Source organism: Aotus nancymaae, unplaced genomic scaffold (assembly GCF_030222135.1).
Source record: "Aotus nancymaae isolate 86718 unplaced genomic scaffold, 86718_ANA_hifiasm-v0.15.2.pri h1tg000062l, whole genome shotgun sequence".
Classification (NCBI taxonomy): domain Eukaryota; kingdom Metazoa; phylum Chordata; class Mammalia; order Primates; family Aotidae; genus Aotus; species Aotus nancymaae.
In genome coordinates this window covers 19,815,062-19,835,625 of record NW_026988476.1, presented here as the reverse complement: position 1 = coordinate 19,835,625, position 20,564 = coordinate 19,815,062, and the positions used below count along the sequence as shown (strand labels likewise).

The 20,564-nt window shown below is 53.0% G+C and overlaps 3 long non-coding RNA genes and 1 pseudogene across 7 annotated transcripts; 3 read left to right on the top strand and 1 right to left on the bottom strand.

The window, feature by feature from the left end:
- The first annotated feature begins 763 nt into the window (after positions 1-763).
- On the top strand, positions 764-8,329 carry LOC105719939 (uncharacterized). 5 transcript variants are annotated; one of them, XR_010338574.1, is made up of 7 exons: positions 764-848; positions 1,322-1,516; positions 3,343-3,427; positions 4,284-4,396; positions 4,955-5,088; positions 5,272-5,421; positions 6,294-8,329. It is a non-coding gene; the product is annotated as an uncharacterized LOC105719939 (long non-coding RNA). The 5 variants fall into 5 exon arrangements; XR_010338575.1 differs by lacking the exon at positions 764-848 and having other exon boundaries at positions 916-1,516; positions 6,294-6,723; positions 7,207-8,329; XR_010338573.1 differs by lacking the exon at positions 764-848 and having other exon boundaries at positions 916-1,516.
- On the bottom strand, positions 3,403-7,281 carry LOC105719940 (uncharacterized). The gene is made up of 3 exons (XR_001108068.2): positions 7,142-7,281; positions 5,209-5,398; positions 3,403-4,165 (listed from the first exon to the last, which is right to left on the bottom strand). It is a non-coding gene; the product is annotated as an uncharacterized LOC105719940 (long non-coding RNA).
- A 596-nt stretch (positions 8,330-8,925) lies between the features above and the next one.
- On the top strand, positions 8,926-18,238 carry LOC135270400 (uncharacterized). The gene is made up of 3 exons (XR_010338537.1): positions 8,926-12,211; positions 16,211-16,296; positions 17,932-18,238. It is a non-coding gene; the product is annotated as an uncharacterized LOC135270400 (long non-coding RNA).
- Positions 13,016-15,123, top strand: LOC135270389 (uncharacterized; annotated as a pseudogene).
- Positions 18,239-20,564: the final 2,326 nt, after the last annotated feature.

Here is a 20,564-nt window from a genome sequence, read left to right as displayed (position 1 = left end):
AGCTCAAGGCTTTTCCCACCATTCCACCATCTTCCATTCCATCATCTTTGCCAAAAATCACCCTCCCCGGGTGCACTGCACTTCACAATTTGCCAGAGCATCACTGGATTTGCCCACAGCCTTATTAAGCAAGGCTGGCAGAGCAGGGGTCGTTGTCAGCGGCCTGAGCTTCAGGTGAATGGTGCTGGAGAAGACCTCAGAGGAGGCTGAAGATAGAGTGGGGCTGGCCCAAGGTCACCCACACTTGGAACCTGGGTGCAGGTCTCCTAGTCCTCTGGCCAAGAGCTCTTTCCAACTCTCCATGCCGTTCCTTGATCATGTTGTGTTTCCAAACTGCCTCATCCCGGCCCGATAGTCCTGACTCAGGGAGAGACACAGGCAGGGAAGAGACCCTGGAGATGGCATAGGGCATGTGGCGCAGTCCTGAGTCCCTCCAACACCCAGGCCCTCCTTGTGCTTCCTGAGCCTCAGGCTTCTCATCTCTAAAGTGCGTATATCAGTGCCCATCTCCTGTGGTTGTTATGAGAACAACCTGAGATGATGTGTGTCCATGGCCTCCCGGGAAGGAACAGAACAGGCTGACCCCACATGCCTCCTGCCTGCTGTAGGAGGCAGGAATGGCAAGCAGTGGGGCAAAGTCTCCAATTCCTTCTACCTTGGCTTTGGCGAGGAGGGAGCTCTAGGCCAACTAGTTAAAGATTGGCCAGGTGTGCGTGAGAAGCTCAGGCCATCTCCAGACCACGGTGAGCCAGATGGGGCAGTGACCGTCTGGTGACCACAGAGCCACCGCAGATCTGTCCTGAAATTTCCTCAGGGAACTGGGCCCTGCTGCAGCTTAAATGGGCAAAGTATGGCAATGCCTGCTTGTGGCTTGCTGGGAGTCTCTTTTCTTTCTTTTTTTTTTTTTTTTTTGAGACGAAGTTTCACTCTTGTCACCCAGGCTGAAGAGCAATGGTGTGATCTTGGCTCACTGCAAACTCTGCCTCCCAGTTTCAAGTGAATCTCCTGCCTCAGCCTCCTGAATAGCTGGGATTACAGGCACCCACCACCATGCCTGGCTAATTTTTGGTTTTTACTAGAGACAGGGTTTCGCTGCGTTGGCCAGGCTAGTCTTGAACTCCTGACCTCAGGTGATCAGCCCGCCTTGGCCTCCCAAAGTGCTGAGATTACAGGTGTGAGCCTTCCAGCCTGGCCTGCTGGGAGTCTTTGTAGGTGACACCAGAGTGCATCAGTGAGCTTGCCGGCGGTCTAGGGGCTCTGGAGGACAGGGCTGTGTCCCCTCAGACTAGAGCTCCCAGGGCCGACCATGTTTCTCTCTCAGACAGGGCCAACTTTTCTTTTCCTGAGATTCTCAGGGCTGGGCTGCCCATGATGGAGCCATGTTCCTTTCAGTTGAGGGATCTCAGAGAAGGACTCTGCCTCCCTGCTCAGATGGCCCCTCAGGGCAGGGCCATGTCTGTGGTCCCTTCCAGGATAAGGCTGTGTTTCCTCTCTCAGACAAGGGATCTCAGAACAGGTGAGTTCTGCTAAGACTCTGAGGGCTGGGCCACATCTCCCTCCTCAGATGCGACTCTCAGAGCAGGGAATTTTCTCCTCAAACTGCAGCCCTCAGGCAGGGCTTTGTCTTCTCTCTCAATATGTGATGTCCAGGGCAGGTCAGGCCCTGCTCAGTCTTGGGATCCCGGGACAGGACTTTGTCTCCCGCTTCAGACCGGGGCTCCCTAACTCTCCTGAGGGTGCTTCATCCAGGCTGGGCACATTGACTCATGCCTGTAATCCCAGCACTTTGGGAGGCCAAGGTGGGTGGATCACCTGAAGTCAGGAGTTCGAAACCAGCCTAGCCAATGTGGTGAAACCTCGTTGCTACTAAAAATACAAAAATTAGCCAGGTGTGGTGGCAGGTGCCTGTAATCCCAGCTACTCCAGAGGCTGAGACAGGAGGATTGCTTGAACCTGGGAGGTGGAGGTTGCAGTGAGCCGAGGTAGTGCCACTGTACTCCAGCCTGGTTGAAACAGCAAGATCCCATCTCAAAACAAAAACAAAAACAAAACAAAACAAAAAAACAAAAAGGAATAAAGATCTGATAGAAATAGAAATACCATTTGACCCAGTAATCCCAGTAATCCCAGTAATCCCAAAGGATTATAACTCATTCTATTGTAAATACATATGCACACATATGTTTATTGCTGCACTATTCACAATAGCAAAGACTTGGAACCAACCCAAATGCCCATCAATGATAGACTGGATAAAGAAAATGTGGCACATATACACCATGGAATACTATGCAGCCTTAAAAACGGATGAGTTCATGTCCTTTGCAGGGACATGGATGAAACTAGAAATCATCATTCTCAGCAAATTGACACGAGAACAGAAAACCAAATACCACATGTTCTCACTTATAAGTGGGTGTTGAACAATGAGAACACACGGACACAGGGAGGGGAACATCACACAGTGGGGTCTGGGGGTTGGGGAGCTAAGGGAGGAATAGCAAGGAGTGGGGGGATTGGGGAGGGATAGCATTAGGAGAAATACCTAATGTAGATGACGGGGGGATGGATGCAGCAAACCACCATGGGACGTGTATACCTATGTAACAAACCTGCACCATCTGCACGTGGACCCTGGAACTTAGAGTATAATAACTAAATTTAAAAAAAAAGAAATGCAAATTATAAGGCCCACTCTAAACCTACTAAGTTAGAAAGTCTGGAGATGGGGCTGGTAACTTTTGTGTTAACAAGGCCTCCAGGGTATTCCAATGCATGTTACCATTGAGAGCTACTGGTTTAAAATAAATGTGGAAGGGCCAGAGTTAGCCTTGCCCACCCTGTTATTACCATGAAAAAAAAAAAGAAATAAAGATCTGGTTCATTATTATCCCACCTTAGAGAATAATAATTTGTAGGACAGATACAGTGAGCTTTGATTAATAATAAAGAGAGCAAGAATATACTAAAGGAACTTATATACATGTGTATTTATATATATCTCTATATATATCTATATGGTGATATACATATTTATATATCTCTATATGGTGATATACACATATATATATATATATATATATATATATTAGACAGCAGCTCCTGTTGGTCAAGGATGGCATTGCAGCCAAGCACTATTAGTCTTTGCGGTAACTACTCAGAAGAAACTGTAGCAATTGAGGTCCAGCTGGTATGTGCAAGGTGACATAAAGAGGGCTCCCTGGAGGGTCAAAGCCCTGTAAACTCACTCCCAGGACCACCACACCTAGGGGTTGGTCACCATTTGAACTACCTTCTTACTAAATTTTCAACTTGAACTACTAGTGGATATTTCTTCTGCAGAACACATCTCTAACACAGTTATGAAAAGACAGTAGGAAAAGAGGATTTACTTTGAGGAGATTCATTCCACTGCACATGTGGCTGGGTGAGTCTATTCCAGATAACAGGGTGTCAGTCAATTTCTGTTGCTATAACCAAATACTGCAGAGTGGATAACTTATAAAGTACAGAGGTTTATTTAGTTCATGGTTCTGAAGACTGGGAGATCCAAGGTTGGGGGGCCACATCTTGTGAGGGACTTCTTGCTGCTGGTGACTCTCTTCAGAGTCCACAGGTGGCTCAAGTCATCACATGGTGAAGGGCTCATAAGAGACCCACTCTCCTGATAACTAACCCACTCCCTTGATAACTTATCTATCCTTTAATCCATGAATGGGTTAACTCATTCATGAGGGCAGAGCCCTATTACTCAATCACCTCCTGACCTCAAGTGATCCACCTGCTTTAGCCTCCCAAAGTGCTGGGATTACAGGCATGAGCCACTGTAATGAGATGGGTAGGGGAGGCAGTGAGTGTGTTCCAGGCTCAGCCCTCCCCTTGGGCAGCGAGGGCTTGGGAGGAACTTGACTGATGGAGTGTGGGGAAGGGAAGGTCAATGGCCATGGTGGGCACCAGGGATCGGGCATGGAGGAGCCTGTGGGGTCGTGCAGGCTTGTCAGAAGCACAGTGCGGGCAGGGGTTGGGGGGTCAGCTGCTGAGCGCCTGGTCCTGGGCAGCCTCCGGGGCTGGCTGCTGAGCTCTCAGCTCTTGAGTCTCGAGCTTTCAGCACATCGCAGACCTTCTCGAGCTCAGTCCACATCTTGGCCAGCTCTGAGCCTACCTCCTGCAAAGAAGTCTAGGATGGAGGAGGGTGGGGCTGGCACGTGTCTTGATCTGGGGCCTCCCCAAGAACTTTGCTCCGCCTTGGATTCAGAGCTCTAGCCTCACAGGGGCCTTCCTAGGGACTGTGCTTCGCCACAAAGAAGAGGCCACTATGGCGGCATCAGGTGCAGTGCTGACAGAATAGACCAGGGGACCGAGCAAGAGGGCGCATCTTCCCCTCCAAGCTGCACAGGTGACTGAAGGCCCAACGCTTGCCCTGAACCCCAGATCCTTCAATTCCGTCTTTCCTTTTACCCCTGAGTCCCACAGCGCTCCCTGTACCGATAGTACTGCACAGCCCAGAGGCTCACATCGCCCTCCATCTCCACATCCTACACAGGGCTGAGCCCACAAAGCCTTGGTCCCTAATACACTTGTTTCATCACATCAGTTGGTCAGTCCACCCTGCCAAGGAGTGACACCTCATCCCCTCTCAGGGCCATGCTGAGGTTGTTTGAGGGCAGGGCAGCTGGGGTTCCAGGCCTGGGATGAGTCTAGGCTGAGCCCTCGGTGCTCAGTGGACAGCCCCCATCCCGAATCACTTGATCTACAAGCCAGGCCCCCTACTCCATCCCCTGCTCCCTGGCCCAGGCCCTGCCTTCCCTTCTCCACATGGCCCCTGTCTCAGCTCCTCCAGCTCCTGGAAACAAGAGCCCAATGTGGTCCCAGAGAGCCCAGTCCACATGGTAATGGGAAACCAGAGCTGTTGAGGACAAGGAGTGATCTGATTTGACGTTGCTTCTGCACACAGAAGACCACCAGGCATGTAGTAGATGTTCAGTAAATGCATGCTGAACACATGGATGGAGAACAATGAGCCATGATGAGGAAGAGGCAGAAAACGGAAGGACACATAGGATCAAGATGGGGGCATCCTAAGAAGGGGTAAGAGACTAGTTGGTTACCCCTAGTCCCCAGCATGGGAAAGACTGGGCGTGGGGACGACAATGGGGAGAAGGGAATTCTGGGAGGTGGAGAAGAAGGAGGGAGGCAGAGAGTGCCTACCTGGGGAGGCCAGGTCCCACTCTGCCTCTGGAGTCTCTGCATTTCCTCCTCTTTAAATTTCAGGGCAACTGCCATCTGGTGCCAGCGTGTCTTCCAGTACTCCACCATCTCCTCATGAAGCCTGGGATGTGAGTCTTGTGCCTCTAGCTCTTTCCTGAGGGGCACTGGTGCCTCCTGCACCTGGAGTGGACTGGAAGAAATGGGGTGGTCCAGGTATAGCGTGGACCCCAGATCACCCCCACCACCTCCCTTTTAATGATTCCTTTCTCATTACGTCCTATGGACTAGGAGGGGATGGGGCAGAGATGCCTCTTTCATGGCTCCCTGCACACACAGAACCCCTTTGTACTGGGCGCTTCTACTCCCAAGCACCCTGACTCACACCCAGCAGCTAAGGTCATCTCACCCCCACCTCCCACCCACCCTTGGGCCAGCAGGAGGGGCTTGGCCATGTGTAGGCAAGACAGGACTTCTTGAAGCTGAAAGATTTCCCACCCCATAAAAGAGCCACAATGTGACAAGCAGGAGCGCTGATAGCTGGGGAAGGGAGACTGGCTCTGGTCACGTGATTCTGGATTTCAGGCTCTGGGCCATTCCCCCTCAGCCAGCTGGTGACAGAGGCTGGCCTATGGCCTGCTGAGAGGGCCATCTCACCCACTGTGAAAACAGAGCACCCACCCCAGTCTGACTTGGACACTCTGAGGATGGGCCCGAGCTGTCACCCACCAGGCCTCTTGGCCCGGGCCACACCCAGTGCGGCTGGCAGCACTGCCTTCTCCCCAGGTAGCCAGGTGCGCTCTGCCTCCGGGGCCTGCACTCGGCCCCCCAGCACCATGTGCTCTCCCTGCAGTTGCTGCAGCTGCTCCAAGCAGGCCCCTAGTTGCTGGTGGCTCCGGCCCAGCTCTTCTGAGAGTCTTTTGTTTACCTGGGAAGATCCCCACCCCAGCGAGTTGTGGCTCAGCCTCCACCAGGGCTGTGGGGCTCCAGCTATCCTTCAGGCCTTTACCCATGCAGCCTCCTTGTCTCAGAGGCCCTGACTCCTCTTCTGTCTCTCCTGGTCATTCTCCTTTCTTCTGTTCCCCTAGAACCCCTTGCCCTACCTTGGAATCCCCTAGGAACGGAGCCCAGGGACACTTGCCTCTGCCCCCTGGTACAGATGGGCATGGCCTGGATCAGCTGATGCCCAGATTCCCTTCCCTGTGAGGCTGCCCCTGCCAGCTGTCTTGACCAACTTCGGTGAGCATCAGCAACTGCTCCTGCAGATGGAGTGTCCTGAGCCTGGGCAGGGGTCTGAGCTGCCCACATGGAGACTCTGTCTGGGTCCTGAAGCTCCTGGGCCCTGCCTCCATCCCAGCTCTGCCCTTGGATCTGCAGGCCTGGCACCAGCATCTCCTGCGGATACACTCTGTCCAAATCATGGGGTCTCCTTCCAGCCTCCAGACAACACTGGGGTGGTCTTGGCAGACCCTTGATGCCTCAGTGCATGCTGTGGCCAGGTCCTGGCCCCGACTCAAGGTACGACTCTGAACAAGCTCTCCTCTACCCTTGGGTCTCAGTTTTCCCATCTCAACCAGGAGGGAAGTCACTGAATGATCCCTGGCTATTTCCAAATGTTGGAAGAGGATCCCTCTCTGGGCTGGACTAAGCCCCTGCACTGCCCTCCTTCCCCAGATAATGCTCCAAGAATGAGGACCAGAGAATAAAGTGTAGGGCAAGGTCAAAGGTACAGCAGGGCCAGTGCTTAGGGCCTGCCATGCACCCACATGGGGGATCCCCAGGCTGGGCTCCAGGCCAAGGGACTGTTGGCTCATCTGGCCTACATGCCGCTGGGCCTTTTCACTTCTGTCTGCAGCAGCAGGGTCCTGGGAGTAGAAGGGAGAGTCTGCCTTTTCCCTGCCCCGCCGCCCCCACCCCACAGCCCAGCCCCACTCACTTGTCTTCTACTTCCTGGTCTGGCCTCCTCCACTTCGCCTGTCCCTGGGATCTCTCCTCCTGCAGGCTGGCCAGGAAGCACACTGCCTACTGGTGGAGGCTGAGTGGGAGGACTGCAGGCAGCACAGAGCCTCTGCCAGGTAGGCCTAGTCTTCCTGCCTCCCACCAGGCAGGGCAATGTCTGCAGCCTCTGATAAGGAAGGCAGACTGGCAGCCAGGGGCCCAGCTGACAGCCCAGCATGGACCTGTGCCCTGGCTTGTGTACAAGGGACTGTGCCCTGGGGCCCTGAGCGGTTGCCCGGCTGTGATCTGTCACGACAGGCTCCCGCTGTGCACCCTCTGCCTCTAGCTGGGCCTGAGACACACCGCCTCTCCACCACAGCTGCTGACGGCTTCAGGGTGGAGGCCAGCACCTCCTGTGGAATGTTAAAGGGTGGGCAGACCTGAGGTTGTCAACTGGGTCCCAAGGGTCCCCCAGGCCTGGGAGGGAGCAGTGGCTCCAGGAGGGCCAGCTGTGAGCTGAGACATGGAGTCACTGAAGGCTTGGGTAGCTGGGCCATCACAGGGTGTCCCTTTTCTACCCTCACCCGAGGCAGGGATGCTGGTAACCTTCCCAAGAAGCCTCAGCCTGCACAGCCATCTCCCCCTCACCTGCTTCACTAGGGGAGATTGGGCTTTTAAGGAAGCTGTTCAGTCTATGGAGCTAAAACCAGTCCCTGCCTCCCTCGGACTCTCCCCGGGGGACCACAGGGACCCTGGCCCTTGCTTTGCCTCCAGCGGTATCCCTAGCCACCACCCACATATGCCTCTCAGGCCACACCCTGGACCCTTCCAGGGGCACCATTCAGAGGCGGCATCTCTTCAGCATGCAGCCCTGCTGGGCCTCCATTCCCCTTTCTCCTCCAGGTACCACAGATCCCAGCAAGCCTTTCTGAAAATATGGCACCAGATGTGGACACCGGTTCTGAGCATTCTGGAGCTTTCAGCCTGCTAAAGGGATCTTGCTAGCTCAGATGACCTCCTTTCAGCTGCAGAAAGCCCAGGAAGATGGGGTGAGGGAGGACAGGGCCTCACTTTCTGCTTCAGGGTCCAGCCGAGTCCCAGCTTGCGCTCCCCCCTCTGCAGCACCTGGGCTTGCTCTGACAGAGCCTCCAGCGCTGCCCGCAGATGGCTGCCCCGGTTCGGCCCACTGCCGCCTGCTCTCTGCCAGCCGCTCCTACAGGTCCTTCTCTGACCACCTCCGATCCTTCCCCCGGGGCCCTGTCAAAGCACCTGCCAGGGAGACAGGAGCCAGATTCAGCCCGGGCCCCAGGGGACTGCCGTGCCCACCTTCCCTACGCTCACCTCCATCCTTTAGTGGGGCTTGGTGGGCAGACACGGTCCCATGGCCAGAGGAAACAAGAGTGCCAGGAACTGTGGGCAGGGCTGGGCATCAAGTCCATGGCTCTGCCTTTTGCCCCAGCTGCTGTGGGAGGAGGGCCATGGGGGCGCTTTTGCCTGTGGACAGGTGGCCTTGCTGCTGGCTGTGTGCTGTGCTCTCTGGGCAGCTCCCAAGACTCTACCTCCAGACACCCCCAATGGGGAGCACCCCGTGCAGCTCCCCCAGGGTCCTGTCTGCTCCTGGAGATGGAAATTGGGGAGCGCTGCCGAGCCCCTCCTGTCTCTCTCTCCTTCCCTGCTGCACCCCGACCCCTTGTCCAGGCCAGCGGGAAGCTGGGGGCCTCCTTGAGGACACAGCTGCCTCTGTGGGGACCCCAGCTCCGGGCTTTCTAGCTGTGGCCCACTGAGGGGTGCCTGTGTCGATGAGCCCTCCACCCCTCCTGCCACAGCCCCTGGTCTCAGCCTGCCTGGCCACTGCCTCCCACAGCCTGCCTCTGTCCAAGAGGGACCCAGCTCCCAAGTCCTTGTGATTTTTTGGGACAATTTGAACCCAGGCTCCTAGGAAGTGGTGCTGGGCCCCTTGGAAGGACCTCACGCAGCCTCTTCTATGATTACTGGGTTTGGCAGGGGATCCCTGCTTCTTTCTCCAAGACCCTCTGATAAAGGCACCTGCAGACCCTTTTCCTCCTCAGATCTGGATGATGGGACCAGGGCAGGCCCCTCCTGTATCCCCTAGCTCCTCTCCTACCTATAATTCACAACTCGGGGCCCCAAGCTTGGTGGCTGCACCTCCTCAAACCCTGTAAACCTCTCAGACCCAACCCCACCACCCCCTCAGAGGGACTGGGGCTTCAGCTTGGGGCTGCACTGCACAGGAAGCTGGGGCTTCTCTGCCCCTTCTGCTGAGGCCTTGACCACCCCTCAGTGAGGCCTGGGCTCCCAGCTGCCTTGAGTAGGTAAAAGACCCTGCAGACAGCCCCTACTCAAGGAGGCCTGGCTTCTCCAACAGACCTGGGGACCCGCCTGCCTTTCCACAACGCTTGCTACCTCCCTTAGGCTGGATCTGGGGTAGCCCTGTCCAGCCTTTGCTTCCACCCCCCAGGTTGCCACCTCCTGGCCCCGTGGACGTACCAGGACCCCAGCTTCCAGAGGCCAGGTCTTCCCCAGCCCTGCCTGCTGCCACCCTGGCACCTCTAAGCCCAGCAGGCTGCAAGGCTCTCTAGCTACCAAAGGACTGGCCCCCACTCGATCTGCCCAGTGCTTCCCCAGAGGCCAGTGGGCATTCCTGGCCCCAGCCCTTGGGAGCCCAGCCCATTCTGGTTGTTGCCAGCTCAGAGCTTTCTTATAGACCTGTGAATGAATGCTATCCCATCTGGAGTTAGCTGAGACCTCTCCCCTGGTCTCCTGGGCACTTCCGGCCCCAATCCCCTGGCAGCCTGGTTTCCAGCATTCCTGGAACTGGTGGGGAGGCCTCTGCCAGCTCAGCGGGTGCCACTCTACACACCAGACTCGCTTTCCTTGCAACCCCAGCAGGAAGCCTCATTCCTTGTGGCACCCGGCCCAGCTCTCTCATGTGGACCCTAAACCTCCAGCTGGCCCAGCCCTGCAGAGGAGGTGCCCAAAGGCATCTGCAGAGGTTCCTCTCGTGCTGGTCTCCCCGCAGGGCCCCCTCTGGAGCCTGGTACCACAGATCTCAGCCGGGGCAGGCACAGCTCAGTCTCCCTTCCTCCTCATCCCCTCATAGGGGGCTCTGTCCACCAAGGCCCCTGACTGCCAGGGAACCCACACCCACAGTTCCCTTCTTTCTGACTTCTGGCCTTCTACAGCCTAGATGCTTGAGCCCTGGGCAGAGGGATAACGACCCCAGGACTGTCTTCACAAGCAGAGAGGCTACTTGGCACCAGGCTCTGACTCCTTGGGCTGAACTCAGCAGCAGGCCTGTCACCAAGGCCCCCTGGGCAGAAAGGGGTCAGCCCGGAGGACCCAGCACCCCCTACACCTGCATGTCCCTGCTGGGCATCCACCCTGGGGACCCAGCTTTCCCCCTGCCCCCAGCTGCTGGCAGCCCCATCTTGACTCATTCAGGGTCCCTGAGGCCACACCAGGAAGCAGCCAGCAGCTGGGAGGAGCACCTGCTGTTTCTGCATCTTTTTTTTCTGGAGATCACTTGGGTGGGAGGGGCTACAGACTCAAGGGAGCCTGCAGGCCACGCCTCCCACTCCCTGGCCGAGTGAGCTTTCTTCTCAGGAGTCTGACTGGAAGGCTGGGACCGTCCTGTCACAGAGGCAGGTCTGAGTAGTCCAGGCCCATTCCTACTCTCCAGCAGGGCCCCTCCTGTTCATTTGTGCAGCTGCCTTTGCCCAAAGCACCAGTGAAGTCTGTGTGGACTGTGTCCCCTGTCCCCAAAGGGAGTGTGGCTCCAGTCCTGGCCTGGAACTTGGATGCCTTAGAATTAGAGGCCACATCTGGCAGGGTGGAGCAGCATGGTCTGCCCATGGCCAGGGCAGGTACCACGTTGGCAGCCCCAGACCTGACACCACGGCTTGGGTGTCCCCTCTTCACTTTCGTCCAGCGCATCACCTACACTATGTGCTGCTCCTGATGAATCCTGACTGTCAGCTTCCCCAGCTTAGCTGGGAAGTCCCACCGATCCTAAGGAGAACGGTGCCTCCTGAGTTGGGGGCTATGTGGTAATGATCCTGGTGTGGGGTGGGGGAGGTCGTGGTGAGGCAGGTGTCCAGGCACCTCTCTGTTTATCTTCCCTTCTCTTTTGCCCACAAAGGAGGCATCTTCTCCATGTCCCTCTGCCACCCCGAAGACATAAAATACTTCCCCAGGTCTGTCTTCCCTTGGACATGGACCACCTACCCTCCTGTGGGACTCAGGGCTTTGTTTTGTCCTATGGCCCACATGAAAAGCAATTATCCCTACCCTGCCAGCTGAGAGAGAACAACCTCAGGCAGAGCAGGGGAACAACTCTGTCATAGTCTGGATGATAATGGCAGAGTCAAGAGCAGCCCTTCTCCAAGTGGTCAAGTCCAGTGGACATCAAGCGTGGAGGCTGTATCAGTCCGTTTTGCATTGCTCTAGAGGAATACCTGAGACTAGGTCATTTATTTATTTATTTCAAGGGGTTGGCAGGGCCACTGGACTGAGGGTTGGAGGCCTGTCTCCTAGTCCCAGCCTGGGTCTCCGTCACTGGCTAGCCCGCTCTGCTTGCTGCATTCTCTCCACACCTGCCTCCTGCAGCCCAGGGGTCAGTCTGTGTGCAGGCCTGAGAAAGGTCCAGGAGCAGATTCTGCCCTCCAGCTCTTACCTCCTGTGCACCAAGGCAGCCAAAATGCAGCAGCAGAACCAGGAGGGCTGGCTTGTCCTTGTAATCCCAGTGTTTTGGGAGGCTGAGGTGGAAAGATTGCTTGAGACCAGCCTGCACAACATAGCAAGACCCTATCTCTACAAAAAATAAAATTAGGCATGGTGGCATGCACCTGTAGTCCCAGCTACTCAGTAGGCTGAGGTGGGAGCACTGCATGAACCCAGGAGGTCAAGGCTGCAGTGAGCTATGATTGCACCACTGAACTCCAGCCTGGGAAACAGAGCAAGACCCTGTCTCTAAAACAAGAAACAAAGTGCACCAGTGTGTGGATACCAGCTTCTGGTGTGTGGACCTGACCTCCACTCAGCCCCATCGGCGAGTGGGTGGCTGCCTGCTGTCTTCCAAAACATTCCCACCACTATACATGTAGCCCTCCTGTGTTCCCTGGCAGGCTTTGTGAGGGGGCCTGTCACCTACCCCTTTGGCTACCCTAAGGCCCAGCTCAAACCTTCCCTGCTGCTAAGAACCTTTTCCTGAAGAGTCTTTCCCCCAAGTGCAGGCCCCCTCCTTTCAGAGCTTTTGGTGGGAGTATAAGAATTGAGTCGACGCTACCAGCTGGGAGGAATTGTTCTGAGGGCTGGGTCTCTGGATGGCATGTGAGGATCTAGATGAGGACCCAGATGCCTGTAACTGTAACCTGAAGGGCAAGGTCATCAGCTGCCCGGGTTTCACACTGGGAATGCTGGTTTCCCTGGCTTACCTACTTTGACTCCAAAGGTAATAATGCTGACATCCTCTGTGAGACAGAGTGACAGACTGAGACTATCATAGGGTTACCTGGCTCAGAGTCACCATAGCCGGGCAGAGCTCAGGTCCTGGCCCTGTTCAAGGCTTTCCCCAATGCCTTCTAGCTCTGGTACCTGGGTTTGTCCTCACCCGGTTGCAGCTCCCCCCGCCTCTTCCACCAGGTGACAGAGAAACTAGCAGTCTGACCCATAGAAGGCTTCAATTTCCTTCTGGTGAGGGATGAGAACCAGCTTGGGGCAGGAGGGAAGAGGGGTCTGGGGGCCCTCCCAGCCCTGCCTCTGGCATTTGAAGGATGATGTCTGGGCAACAGCATGGTTTAGGCTAGAGAAGGCGGCCCTTAGGTTTATAGCCTGGCCTCAGGCAGTTGCTGCCATGTCACCTTCTCCTCTGCACATGCTGACCTGGCATCTCACCTACTTAAAGGTCCTGACGACTCCTGCCCCTGGGCATTTCCCCGACTCCCTGCCCAGGCACAGCTGTCCTTGTCCTGGACTCATCTTCAGAGATTCTTGTCCAGCACACAGCTTTGCTGGACGTTGCAGGCTGGGCCAGGCCCCCTACCCTGCACTGACATCTCTTTGTGAGTTTCAACTAGACTGAGCTGCAGCTTCAGGGTCAGGATAGGCTCTGACTTAATCGATGTGACCCAGGACAAGGGGGTTTATTGATAGTGTCACATCTGCTTGAGTTCTTGGCCTGTGTGGTCTCTTTGGGGCACGATGCCCCTCTGTCCCATGCTTAGGTGCCCACAAGTGCCTTTTCTTCCACCATCCCTCCTTTAGGCCAGTGTCCAGGCACCTGCAGCTCCAGGCAGAAGCGTGAGTGCAGAGCCAGGCCTGGGCAGAGGTTCTGCAGGTGCTGCAGGAGCTGACAGCCTTGGCCACGCAGCTGGTGGCTATCCATTCACCTTCACTGTGGCTGGCCCCTAGTCCACGATCCTTCCAGGGCCAGATCTGGAACCAAACTGACTTTTTTCTGCCCCTGGTTTCCCTTGTGTCTGCCAGGTTGTTGGCTGAGCATGATGGTCTTGCTCATTTCCTTGATTATCCACAATAAAGTTTATAGAGCCACTTGGGAACATCACATCTGTCTACCAGGTTCTCACCAGAGACATGACTGCCTTGGGCCAGGCCTGTTGGGACCCAGATTCAGTGGCTTCAATCTAGGCAATGGGCTGATGGGCAACTGTCACTTCTCTTCTGCTTGGGGGAGGCAAGAGAGGAAGGCCAGGCAGGAAATCTGCTTGCCGCCCACCTGTGCCTGTCTCACCTGGCTGCAGGTGCATTGGAGGCTGAACTCCTTTCCTGATCTCCTGCAGGTGTGGATTTCAGGTTTCCAGTGGGTGTTAGGGTGCGGTCCAGTGCTCTCCTGGCCCTACAGAACCCTGGGCTCCATGAGGCCCCGGCCTAGGCAGGATTGTTTCCCACACTGTCATCTTCTCATAAGGTCACCTCTTCATAGTGCTGCATGCTTTGGTACATTTAAAGGTTGAAAAGCAAAAGCGCGCCCCTCCTCTCTCCTGGAATGGGTGGCCCCTCCCCTCTCTCAGAGTGGGCGGGGACAGGAGTTGCAGGGCAGCTGTCCTTGGGATGCCACAGGTCTCTCTGGACTTGCTGCTGCCTGGCCACGCCTCCTTTCCCTTTCATCTTTCTCACTGACCAATGGGCTTGGAGCATGAAGACCACGCCCCTATTCTACATTCTAGTGGGGCCCTGGTTACGCCTCCTCTGGCTCAGTCACACAGCTGCCTGGTAGGGGAGTGGAGCTGCTTACCAGTGCTCCCTTGAATTGTGCTGTTGTGGAACCCAACCCCACCTCCCTCCCCGACCCCACCTCCCTTCCCACCCCACCATGGCGATGTCAGAAGAAATTCGCAAGATGAAATTAGCCTCGGCTAGGAAAAAGGTAACATGCACACAGATCCCCTCCAACGGCAAGACCGCTGCCAGAGTCCATAAGACTTCTGAGACACACCAGACTGGGTGGGCCCCCAACCCCGGTGCCTCTGGGCTCCCCCTACCAACGTCTTGTCAGTCAGCCCCACTCCTTCAGCAAGGAGCCCCGCCCCTGCCCTTGCCAATCACCCCAGGGTGACTTTGGATGTGTAACTCCTGAGGCTCCCCGCTCCCTACTTGGGCCTCACCTTTTGCTGCCCCACGTCTGACCTCCCTGGGCTTTGTGGGCTTTTGTCTCTAAGGACCTGGGTCTCCCAGTCCCCGCCCTCACCAGTCATTTCTGGGTGATTCTGGGTGACTCTGGGCTGGCTGGTGACTCCTGGGGCTCCCTGCTGCAGACTCTGCCCTCCCTTCCTGCTACCCCAAGCTCGACCTCCCTGGGCCGTTTGGGCTGCCGTCTCCAAGGACCTGGGTCCCAGGCCTGCATCCCCCTCCCCCATCATGGAGCAGTGACTCAGGCATCTCCTTGATGTGGTCCCCTCCCCCCAGGAGGAGTGGAATGTAGTGATGTCACAGTTCCCCTAGGAACCATCATTACTGCTGCAAGATCTGTCTTGGATCTTAGGACCCAGTCCCCTAAGCATTCTCATCCCATTTCTGACTCCTCTGGTCGCAGCACAAATTTCCAGCTGAAAGGGGAATGGGGACTATGGGACCTTGGAGCAAGAAGTTTCAGGCTGTCTCATTCCCTTAACATAGACATTGACAGTGTGAAAAGCCTACACTTCCCCTGTGAGCTCAAAACATTGACAGTGTCTCTGGGTGGCAATGGGAGAATGGGTTTGGTTTGGTTTTCTCTCAGGCTTCTACTGTCCAGAGAGACTTTCATGTTTCTTTCTGAGTTCTCCACCTCATCTTCAAATTCTCCATGATTCTGGGACCAGACTGCCCTTCAGTCAGTGGTCTCTGGAATGAGATCTGCTCATCTTCTGTGGAACAGATCTTGGGAAACTGAACTTGACAGCTTGAATCTTCCTCATATCATCTCGACCTGGGCTACTTTGAGTGCCATGGAATAAACATGGGACATCTTTCTGAAGCATCAGTTTCCCTTGAGTCTCTTAAGAGAGCAAAAACATTAATGTACTTAGGGATGACAGTCACATAGGTTTCTAAGACTATGCCAAACTTCTCTCTGAAATGAGGCTTGGGTTGTCCTCTTTCTGATGAATTCCCAGATTTAACAGAAAGGCTGCCTTCTGCCATGAAGACACATTGATATAAAAGTGTGAGAGGTACTGCTGCTCTTCTTAACACTAACAGACGTGTGAGGCTGTATGACTCGAAACCACATGGTGTACAGTTCCTGTCTACTTAATGTTGACTTTTCTACCTCTGCCTGTGGTTTTGGTCTCTGGCAGTTGCTGATTCATGGCAAAACCCCAGAGCTTGGAGTCACAGGAATGAGTTTAAGGTCTAGTATTGCTTTCTCTTTCTCTTTTCTTTCTTTCTTTTTTATCAATCCCTCTCAGTCACTAAGTGATGGTGACAACACCTTGTTGGTGGCATTAAATCAGATGGTGTATAACAGTATTTTGTAAAAACTGTAAAGTATGTTGTGACTGTAGGGGTTTGTAGTTCTCATGAGTATTACTGCTCTTTTTTCCCACAGTTCCATCAGGAGTGAGAAGAAGAAAGAAAAGAAACAACAGTAGCCCTGAGACAGCCACTTCTGATGGTTGCCAGTCACCATGCCATGTGAGTCTTGGCTGACCAGGCTTCTGCGGAAAAGGGGACCAAGGAGCAGTAGAGGGTAATTGTTAGGACTGTGGAAGAACTTCTGGGTACTGGTTAAGAATTCTGGGTTTGAATCCTGCCTCTCCATCTGCTAGGGATATGATTTAGGGCAAGTTGCTGGAGCTTTTTGGGCCTTTCCTTTCACATCTGTAAAATACAGGTGGTATTGTTTGACTTCCATTTGTGAAGGTGAAATGAGATTTGTTATTGCTGTTGTTTTTTTGTTAACCCCTAGTACATGGCCTGCTGTAAACCCCCAGGACACCAAGGAAATGGTCCTTGCTGTTTGGTTTTTCTCATCCTCAGTCTCAAGGGGAAGCCAGCCCCATGAGAACAGCCATTTGCTGTCAGGCTGTCCCTTTAAGAGTCACTGAAAGGGCCCCAGGGCGGGATTGTGGGAGATAAGAACCATGAGAGAAGCTGGCACAAAGGGGTTATGGGACAAAGGGTCCGAGAGAGGCAGAACAGAAAATGCTGCCAGCTGATGGGGAAGAAAGGGAGTCAGAGGCTTGGACACTGAGGGGGACAGAAATTAGTTGGGTGTGGTGGTGTGTACCTGGAATCCCAGCTACTTGGGAGGCAGAGGCAGGAGAATCACTTGAACCCGGGAGGTGGAGGTAGCAGTGAGGCAAGATCGTGCCACCGCACTCCAACCTGGGCAAAAAAAAAAGGAAGAAAAGAAATTCAAGATAGACAAAAGCAGAAAAGTGGTTATTTGAGAGTAGGGACAGGGAGGGGATTGATGGAAAGGAATACAGGTAGTGTTCTGGAGTGATGGGAATGTTCTGTATCTTGATTGAGGTGGTGGTTACATGGGTGTATACATTTATCAAAATACATTGAACTGCATACAGACATGTGCATTTTAATTAGTGTAAACTATACATCAATTATAATTCTCACTCCATCACTTCATTATTATTAGTAATATTGGTACTGTATTTTTGAAATGGAGCACATGTCCTTCTAGACTGTAGAGTCTGGTGGAGTCTACAGAACGGCAAACAGACAATTACATACCGTGCAGTAAGTGTGAAAATAGCAAAAGTCCAGGGCATCTTGGTTCTACAGAGGTCGTTTAACTCAGATTTAGGGGAGACAAGGAAGGTTCCTGAGAGAAAGTAAAGTCTAAGTTAAGGACTGAAAGATGCGTGGAAATTGTTCAGGGAACCTTCATTCATGAGAGGGAAGAGTCAAAGATACGGCTAGTTTACCAGCATGGTCACTGGGTGGAAGGTGGGTGGAGCCCTTCGCTAGTTAGTCAACATGGGAGGAGGAACAGTTTTTGGTGGTGGCGGGGACAGGGGCAATGGTGGGTTCATTTGGAGGCCTGTTGAGTTGGATTTGAAGTCTAAGGGAGCTAAGGGCTAGAGATAGGGATTTTGGAGTTATCAGCATATAATTGTTTATTTAAGTATTGGGACTTTATGAACTGGCCAGGTGAAGGAGCCATAGAGGAAGAAGTTGAAAATTTATGAAAGAGAATTGTGATTGGGAAATTTATGGGGAAAAGGGAATTGTGAGGTCAGGTTGTGAGAGGAAGATGGGCAACTAAAATTGATTCTTTTCTCTCCAATTTCTTAATATGAAAAACAGCAGAGCGCAGAGTGGTTTGGTTGGTCGTTGGGGTAGTGTCGTTTCTTCACTTGTCCACTGCGGCTCTTCCTCGGGTAGCGGAAGCGGCGCGGCAGCCGGAGAAGTGACCTAAAACTTCGGAGTTGGGTAAAAGAAGATGGCCCGAACCAAGCAGACGGCTCGTAAATCCACTGGTGGGAAAGCTCCCCCGCAAACAGCTGGCCACGAAAGCCGCCAGGAGAAGCGCCCCCTCTACCGGCGGCGTGAAGAAACCTCATCGCTACAGGCCTAGGACCGTAGCGCTTCGAAAGATTCGTCATGCCCGGCGCGGTGGCTCACGCCTGTAATCCCAGCACTTTGGGAGGCCGAGGCGGGTGGATCACGAGGTCAAGAGATGGAGACCATCCTGGTCAACAGGGTGAAACCCCGTCTCTACTAAAAATACAAAAAATTAGCTGGGCATGGTGGCGCATGCCTGTAATCCCAGCTACTCAGGAGGCTGAGGCAGGAGAATTGCCTGAACCCAGGAGGCGGAGGTTGCGATGAGCCGAGATCGCGCCATTGCACTCCAGCCTGGGCGACAAGAGCGAAACTCCGTCTCAAAAAAAAAAAAAAAAAAAAAAAGGAAGAAAAAGAAAGATTCGTCGTTAACAGAAGTCGACCGAACTGCTCATCCGGAAGCTGCCTTTCCAGAGGTTGGTGAGGGAGATCGCGCAGGATTTCAAAACCGACCTGAGGTTTCAGAGCGGTGCCATCTGTGCGCTGCAGGAGGCTAGTGAAGCGTACCTGGTGGGTCTGTTCGAAGATACTAACCTGTGTGCCATCCATGCTAAGAGAGTCACCATCATGCCCAAAGACATCCAGTTGCCTCGCCGGATACGGGGAGAGAGAGCTTAAGTGAAGGCAGTTTTTATGGCGTTTTGTAGTAAATTCTGTAAAATACGTTGGTTGAATTTGTGACTTTTTTTGTAGGAAATTGTTTATAATATGTTGCATTTGTACTTAAGTCATTCCATCTTTCACTCAGGATGAATGTGAAAAGTGACTGTTCACAGACCTCAGTGATGTGAGCACTGTTGCTCAGGAGTGACAAGTTGCTAATATGCAGAAGGGATGGGTGATATTTTTTGCTTCTCATGATGCATGTTTCTGTATGTTAATGACTTGTTAGGTAGCTATTAAGGTACTAGAATTGACAAATGTGTACAGGGTCCTTTTGCAATAAAACTGGTTGTGACTTGATCCAAGTGTTTAACAATTGGGGCTGTTAAGTCTGACCATACATCACTGTGATAGAATGTGAGCTTTTTCAAGGGTGAAGATACAAGTCTTAACCACAGTGTAACTTACAGTTTCCTTTAAAAAAAAAAAAAAAGTAAACCTGGCAGCTATAGAATACACTATGTGCATTTATAATAGCTATTTTGTATATTGTAGTGTAAACTTTTTTTTTTTGAGACGGAGTTTCGCTCTTGTCGCCCAGGCTGGAGTGCAATGGCGCGATCTCGGCTCATCGCAACCTCCGCCTCCTGGGTTCAGGCAATTCTCCTGCCTCAGCCTCCTGAGTAGCTGGGATTACAGGCATGCGCCACCATGCCCAGCTAATTTTTTGTATTTTTAGTAGAGACGGGGTTTCACCCTGTTGACCAGGATGGTCTCCATCTCTTGACCTCGTGATCCACCCGCCTCGGCCTCCCTAAGTGCTGGGATTACAGACTTGAGCCACCGCGCCCGGCAACATTTTTAAATTAAATGTTTTGCATTCACAAAAGAAAAATAGCAAACAAAAAAAGTTGAAAAAAATAGTTCAAGGAATACCTGTGTATCTTCCACTCAAGGTTAATAATTATTAATACTATGATACTAGCTTTATGTTTGTTGGTATGTGTGTGTGTGTCTTTTTCATTTTGTTGATTTATTTGAGAGTGGTAGGTACAATGTTGCACTTTACACATTTTCTAAAAATAGGGATGTTTATCTACATAACCACAATATTATTACCACACCTAAGAAAACCAACAGTTATTTCTTTTTCTTTTTTCTTTTTTTTTTTTTTTTTTTTTGAGATGGAGTCTTGCTCTGTCACCAGGCTGGAGTACAGTGGAGCAATCTTGGCTCACTGCAACCTTCACCTCCCAGGTTCAAGCAATTCTCCTGTCTCAGTTTCCCGAGTAGCTGGGACTACAGGCACACGTTATCATGCCTGGTTACTTTTTGTATTTTTAGTAGACACGAGGTTTCACCATACTGGTCAGGCTGGTCCTGAACTCCTGACCTCAGGTGATCCACCCACCTCGACCTCCCAAAATGCTGGGATTACAGGCTTGAGCCACTGTGCCTGGCCCATTGGGGGCTATCTTAGAGACTGGCCACCACAATCTGGATCAATCCTGCTGCCTGGTTCCCCCCATGACAAAAAATTTTGAAGAGACCAGGCCAGTTGGTTTTTAGATTGTTCCACATTCTGGATTTGTCTAATTGGAACAGTAACATAATGTTGTCCTGCTATTTGGAATGCTAAGTTTGATACTTGATTAAGGTGGTAACCTCTGAATGTTCCATTGTAAAAGCACATTTTTCCCTTTGTAATTATCAGTAATCTGGAGGATGATATTTTGGGACTGTGCAAATATCCTTTTCCTAAAACACTTTAC